The following is a 7,381-nucleotide window of genomic DNA, read 5'->3' on the forward strand; positions in this document are numbered from 1 at the left end:
TGGGGGCAGCTGCGACCTTCCTCTGGGTTCACCAGGGGTGTTGGAGAAGGTGGGCTGAGGCGGAATGCCCTTCTCCCGCAGTGGCCACTGTACCCGGTGTGCCCTGTGTCCCCCATGTCCCTCCGCAGCTCGTGCTTCGTCCATCTAGGGGCCGTGGTGGGGCACACGCTGCAGATCCTGAGCCGGCCCCGGCTGGAACTCTGGATCAGGTGGGCCACTCCCCTGGGGAGCCGCGTCTCCGACACAGGTGGTTGGTGTGCGTGTCTGGGCCAGCGTGGGAGGGCTGGTCTCTGTCCAGGCGCGGTATTTTCTCAGGACCTTAACTTGTGGCTCTAAGCGTCAGCTGAGCCCCACTGGCTAGCATCACCAGCCCTGGCCACACGCACACTGCCACACCTGCAGAACACACTGGGGCCCTGCCTGGGTGGTGGGGGGTCCACAGAAGTGGGGTGGAAAGCCCACTCTTAGAAAGGTTCTGTTTGCTGTTGGGGCCAGGTGGCCCAGGCAGGGCCCTGCAGGTGTCCTGTGGCGTCTCATAGAGTAGGGGGAGTGCTGGGCTGTGGAGAGGGTCCCCGGCAGGCAGAGTGGGTGTCTGGCCATGGCGCCCTGGCAGGTTGGAGAGCGCACAGACGCCCCGTCCTGCAGGAGACGCAGCAGCAGGAAGCTCTGGCGGTGGGTTCTTGGGAGCCGGCATCCTCCCATTCTGTCCTCTGAGCGCTGTGATGGTCCGGAGGCTGTACACGTACCTCTGTTCCCTTGTGATTAAAGGCCCAATGTGTGCGTGCTCCTGGGCTCCTACCTTTGCCCCAAGCTCCCCTAGATCTGTGGACTGGGAAGCAGGTGCCAGTGGCAAGGAGGTCCCACCCGTGAAGGGCTTGGCACTCCGTCACCTCCCAGACTCCTTCCTGATCACAGCTGGGCCGCGCCCCTGCCTTGAGGTCTGGTCCAGCTTGTTCCTCAGACAGGTGTGGGCGGACCTGCCTCTTGACCTCACGCTCGTGAGTCATCTGCAGCCTTCCCCGTCGTCGGCTGTGCCTGCAGCAGTGGGCGCGGCTGTGGGAGCCTCGCGGCCCCCTGAGCTGCCCGTGCTGTGCCCTGTGTGTTTGGGTCTCTGCAGATCCAGAGAGCTTCCCGTCCGGAGGCCTGGTTTCCCTTTTTCTAAATACCTGGCCATGCTTTCAGGGGGTGGCTCTGAGAGCGGATGGCCTTGTGCAGAGGTGGTTCTCAGAGGAGCCGCTGAGAATGCGTGCCCCGAGGAGGAGAGGACGCGCTTCCAGGGTCGGGGTCGTGAAGGCAGCAGGGAGGAGGCGCAGCTCCCGGGCAGCTGTCCCTCGCATGTACGCAGGCAGGGTGCGACTCTGGCTCTTGTCTGTGGCCTGGGGGAGTGGGTTTGTGTTGGTCCCAAGGCTGCATGCTGGGAGCCTGAGCCCTGGCCTGCCCCGGGAGCTCGCACTGCAGTGCACATGCTGTTCAATGTTCTTGTGGGCATTGGACCCCCTCGCCCGCGGTCCTGCGTGCCTTGGCTGGTGCGCTCTCCCACGGTGTCGGGGCCGGTGTAGCCATTGTGGTGTACTTGCTGTCTTGGGGGCTCGACTGTGGGTTGGCATGAGTCCCTCGGCATGATCGCTCTGCTCCTTTGGGAGTCCGTGCTGGTCGAAGCTGCAGCGACACGCAGTCCTTTGGGCCCTGGAAGCTGTGGCGGGAGGGAGGGGATGGGAGGAGAGCATGGCCAATGTTGAGGTCCACCCACGTGTGGGACCTGATGGTCAGCAAGGTGTCTGTGGGCACACACGGTGCTGCGGGGCCCCGACACGCGGGGCGGGGACCGGAACAGTGCACTTTGGGCCGTTGGCATAAGCCAGGCTGGAGCGCACGCTTCCTGGAGGCACCCTCTGCTCTCTCCCCGTCATGCTCACTCCTAAGTGGCAAATTCAAGGGGCCCCGAGTCTCCGAGTGCACCTGCCTGTTCCTCTCGAGTCGGAATGTACCCTCAGGTGGGCACTGCGTGTCCATGTTGCCCGTGGCCCTGCCCTGAGAACCGCACGGCGGCCACCGCTGAACGTGTGCTCTCCTTTCCCCCGCCACCCCTAGTTTGGCTCTAGGATGTGTGTGCCCACCAGAGGGGGGCAGTGAGAAACCACCCCCGGGCTGACCACTCTGCAATCCCCCTTCCTCCAGGCTCCTCAGGATTTGGAGCACACGTGCAAACGTGTTCAGTATGATTTTCAGGCCGCGGAGTGGGGACTGGAACTGTGCCGTTGGCCACATGCGACCCAGCCCTGTGACCGCATTTGTTTTCTGTGTTTGTTTTTTTTTTTTTTTTAGGTTTTTTGCCATAGAGAGCACGTGCTGCCAGAGAGAGGCAGGAGGAGACAGTGAAGGGAAGAGGAGGAGGAGTCCCCAGCGGGAGGGCCATGCTGCGTCCCTTCTGCATTCTTGTCTTGGGATTTGGGGCATGCATGCACGTGTACCCGGTGCACTTTTTCAAGCCTCTGGGTCTGGGACTTGAACCGCGATTGGCCACATGGGAATCAGTACCTTAACCACCACACCACCTGCTGGCCACTCCTGTACATTTTTAAATGCAGGGCCAGCCCACTGCAGCTTCCCTGTGCTGCGACCTGGGGTTGCTCTCATGGCCATCACGGCAGCACCCCGTGGCCCCCTCTGTACTCAGGTGCTCGCGTCCAGGCTGCTCCTTTTCTGCAGTGATCTGTCATGGCTGGCGCAGGCTCTGGCAGCGGTTGGCCCTGAGGGACAGGTGGTCACGGGGTAACAGCCAGGTGCCCTGCTGAGCCTCCCTCCTGCCCCTCGCTCACCTCGCCCCACTCTGACCAGGCCCGTCACCGCAGTTTGCAGGTGGAGCACTGACGCTCAGAGAGCCCAGGCTGCAGCCGTCCAGGACAGTGTGGCCACTCGGCCCCTGGTGGTGCTCCAGCCTGCCTCGTCTGTGAGAGCCGGGTCAACCGAGCAGTGAGGTGGTGGGAGCCGTAGCTCTTCTCTCTCACCCTTCCTCGCCTGCATGCTGGGCTGGGGGCGAGGGGCGCTGCAGGCCCGCTCCTGCCGCCTCCGCGGGTTCTGTCAGTCTGCCGAGACCAGGCCTGACCAAAGAGGACTTCTCCAGCTCCTGCCTCCTGCCGACCCAGCCAGCCGCCCTGGACTGGCCTGGTCCTCGGGTTGGCCGTCCAGTGACGGGACGCTGTGTCACAGAGCAGGCAGGACCCCACACTCCTGACGGCCAGCTCTGCTCCTGCTGGGCCCTGGGGCTGTGTGCCGGCCTCCACGCTCCCGGCCTGGACTCCAGGCTCCAGGTGCTGTCCCCGTGGGTCGGATCCCCGTGCAGGCTGCTGCGGGGAGGGCCTTGGGCCGTGGCGGTGTCCCATACTCCCTGCTCATCCCCTGTCCCACCCACCCTCCTCCGGTGGGAGGTCTCCCACTATGACCTGCTCTTCCTGCCCGCTTCCTCCATCTCGCCCCCCCTCTCAGTCTCCCACCCGTCTCGCCCACCCCTTCCTCGACCGTTCCCTGCTCCCCCACCCCTGTCTCTCCCACCCGCCTTGGTCTCCCCATCGCTCCCTGCTCTCTCTCACTGCTCCCCCACCCCCGTCTCCCCCACCCGCCTTGGTCTCCCCACCGCTGGCTGGACTTTGCACCAAGCCCAGCACTGAGCCTGGCGTCTCCGTCCTCTGTCCGTCTGCTCAGCCGTCTGTCCTCAGGCACCTCTGTGCCAGCCTGGGCCAGGGGCGAGGTGTCAGCGAATGGAAGCGCAGTCTGGTTTCTTGTGCCGGAGGGGTGCTGAGCGGGCAGATTTAGCCCAGGGTGGGCTGTGCCTTCCTGGAGGAGGGGGATGTGAAGAGCAGCCCGACCAGCAGTCCTCCAGCGACGGCCCTTCCCTGCTCCCTTGGCAGGGCGTCACCGGTCAGCTGGGTGTGGGAGTTCCCGGCCAGGGCGGCCAGCATCCCTGTCACCCGTGCCCTCCTCTTGAGGTGCCCTGGGTGCTGAGTAGCCTTCTCCCTCAGCCCTGGGCTGTCGCTGAGGCCTGTCTCCTCACTGCAGGGCCCGAGAGCCCGGCGTCAGTGTGGGCCTGGGCCTCCACCCCTCCCTGCGGGGGCCTGTGCTGGCCGCTGTGGTAAGGGCAGCCGCCACTGAGGGACAGGCTTCGGGGCTGGCTTCCACCTGGCCGGGCTGTCATGTGAGCTTTGACCAAAGCCCAGCCAGTTAATGTCTGATTTTAGCCCCTGCACCTGGCCCGTCTTTCAGTGTCCCGTGAGCACTCACAGGACACGTGTGAACGAGGCGTGACGTGGCCAGCAGGTCCTTGCAGGTGGTACTCAGATCGTTGTGCAGTGCACGTGTGACTTTTATATTAAATGCTTGGGGCTGGCTGGTGGCATGGTGGTTTAAGGCACTGGACTCCCACATGGCCCAGTGTGGTTTGAGTACCAGGCCTGGAGGCTTGCTTTCGCTCTTCTTTCTTTGTGTGTGTGTCTCTTTCTGGAAATATTAAAAAATAATAGGGGGACCAGCAGTTGGCGTAGTGGCTACGTCACTGAACTTCCACGTAGTCAACCGTGGTTCGAGTCCCGGACCCCGTGTCTTGAGTCCCGGACCCCGTGACTTAAACTCATGCCGGGCGTGCGTGCGTGTCCAAGATCCCAAGAGGAAAATGGAGGAGAAGGGATTGCGGCATGGCCATCCCCCTGGGGGGGTGACTTCTCGCTGTCTCTCTGTCTTTCCAGCAAGCACACGTGCCCTATAGCAAAAATCTGTCTCTAGAAAATAAAAAAAGCTCAGGAGATTGGAGTGCTGGATCCCACGTGGCCAACTGTGCAGTTCGAGCCCTGGACCTGGCAACCTGAAGAAGACTCTGGACGCATGTGCCCAAAACCCCAGAGGAGTTAGAGACGGAGGAGGGGCTTGGCATGACCACCACCCTCCCCCATGCTTCCTCTCGCCCCCTTGTGAGTGTACGTGCCCCTGAGGCAAGATCTAAACATACACACTAGGCACGTGTGTGTGCCCAGAACTCCAAGAGGAGATGGATCAGGGGTTGTGGCTTGGCCATTCCCCAGGGGGTGACCCCTCACTTTCCCTTTTTCTCTCTGTCTCTCCAATGAACACACAGCCTTGTGACAAAAACTTGAAAAAGAGGGACCAGCAGTTAGCGTAATGGCTATGTCGCTGGACTCCCACATAGTTGACCACGATTCATGTCCGACCTGGTGGCTTAAACTCACGCCGGGCGCGTGTGCGTGCGTGCCCAAGATCCCGAGAGGAGAATGGAGGAGAAGGGATTGTGGCGTGACCATCCCCCCTGGGGAGGGATTTCTCGCTTTCTGTCTCTATGTCTCTCTCGGTCTGTCTGGCCAGTGCACACGCCCTATAGCGAAAATCTCTCCGAAAAGAAAACTGAAAAAGAAAAAACCTTATAGTGTGAACGTGTGAGCGCGTTAGCCAGTACACATGTGTATGGACACGCGAGAGAGCGTGTGAGCCAGTACACACGTGTGGACATGTGAGAGCGTGTTAGCAAGGACACGTGTGTGGACGCGAGAGAGCATGTGTGCCAGGACACTGAGTGTGCACGAGACTAGCACTCTACACAGGTCTGGTCACCTGTGATCCCTCCTCTGGCCGCTGGGTCTTGGGCTCTTGCCCACCCCCCTGGTAGGGCCTGGAACTGCAGTCAGGCAGCGCTGTGGAGCCGGGCCCTGTGGCCGGTTCAGACCCACGCCTCTGCCTGGGGCAGCCTGCTGTGCCGTGCCCGTGGAGCCGGGCCCTGTGGCCGGTTCAGACCCACGCCTCTGCCTGGGGCAGCCTGCTGTGCCGTGCCCGTGGAGCCGGACTCTGTGGCTGGTTCAGACCCACGCCTCTGCCCTCTGCCCCGGGCAGCCTGCTGTGCCGTGCCCGTGGAGCCAGACCCTGTGGCCGGTTCAGACCCACGCCTCTGCCTGGGGCAGCCTGCTGTGCCGTGCCCGTGGAGCCGGGCCCTGTGGCCGGTTCAGACCCACGCCTCTGCCCTCTGCCCGGGGCAGCCTGCTGTGCCGTGCCTCCTGGAAGGGCGCTGAGTCCACAGCCAGGTATCAGGTTGTGGGACAAGCCGTGGCGTGTTTTCTTCTGCGTTTCTCTGCAAAAACATGTCCTGGCTCTTTCCGCGACCCCCATTTTAAGGTCTGGCTTATTCTGTGAATGAGACACAGGAACAGATCCAGCTCTCTCATCAGGGCCAGCCTGCACCGTGGGCTCGTGTGTGCCTGTTGCACTCGCAGGTCTCGTCAGGAGCCCACACCTTCCAGGCCAGTTCACTCTGCAGAGCTCCGTGCACCCCCATGCCACCGACGCCTACCGGGAGTGGCCTGCCCTCCTGCTCTCGGAGCTCCCCAAGCAGCTTCCCCAGCCTCGTTCGTCCTCATTCTCCCTCGAGGGCTGGGTGCCCAGCCTCTGAGACGTGGCCAGCGCTGGGGGGACGCCGCCCAGGAGACCCGAGGCCTCGTTAGACGAGCACTTGCAGCAGCCCGACTGCCCTGAGGGACAAGACTCATGGCACAGGTCCACACCCACACTCGGTGACACGGAGGAGAGCGACTGGGCGTGGCCCAGTGACCAAGGCTCAGGTGCTGTGTTCTGACCGGTGGCGGAGTACGCTTGGCCGAGTGTGACAGGCAGCATCCCAGTCATCTGGTCTCCATGGGAGCGCAGTGCCCACACAGGACGGACGTGCGTGCCGGCGGGGCCCGTCTCCCTGGGAGCGCGGTTACTGCATTCTCATCTGAGTGCCTGGCCAGGTGTGCGTGTGTTGCTGGGACTCAGGTCACCCCATGGTGGCACGTGGCAGTCAGCCCAGGCCCAGGCCTCCTGATTTTGTGGTGACAGCCATGGCACACCCCCAGGTAGTCAGTAACCCCTGAAGGGGCAGCACCCCAGCCCCTGTGGGTCTGGAAACGTACCCGAAGTGCAGTTGACAGGAGTGTCTGTTGGGGTGTGTCGCCACTGCCTGCAGACTCCCAGGGCTCACTGGGAGCTCCTCAGAGTCGCTGTGTGAGCTGGGCCTGCAGGAGGGCCCAGGGTGGCCTCCAGAGACCTCCCCGAGTGCAGGGGGCTGCGGTGCGCGGTGTCAGGATCCCATCAGGGAGGCTCTCTCAGCTAGCTCCCTCTCATGGCAGAAGGGCTGGGCGGGTTCAGTGCTGAGCTGGGCAGTCTGCAAGGCTGGCCCACAGAAGTCCTGGGTTCATGTCTGGGGACCTCCCTGAGCGTTCTGGGCCTGTGGTCAGGGCGGGCCGGGGCTGAGTGGCTCAGGTATCGGGGCTCTGCCGGGGTGCCGTCTCTTTTCCTTCCTCCCTCTCCATGCACCCCATCCTCGTTGCTCACGGCAGGAGCTTAC

The 7,381-nt window shown here is 63.1% G+C and overlaps 1 protein-coding gene across 1 annotated transcript in view; it reads left to right on the forward strand.

Moving 5' to 3' along the window:
- RAB40C (RAB40C, member RAS oncogene family) overlaps positions 1–7,381 on the forward strand; it is a 25,052-nt gene that overhangs the window by 562 nt on the left and 17,109 nt on the right. The window lies entirely within an intron of this gene.

The sequence above is a fragment of the Tupaia chinensis genome, unplaced genomic scaffold (assembly GCF_000334495.1).
Source record: "Tupaia chinensis unplaced genomic scaffold, TupChi_1.0 Scaffold000178_1, whole genome shotgun sequence".
Lineage (NCBI taxonomy): Eukaryota > Metazoa > Chordata > Mammalia > Scandentia > Tupaiidae > Tupaia > Tupaia belangeri.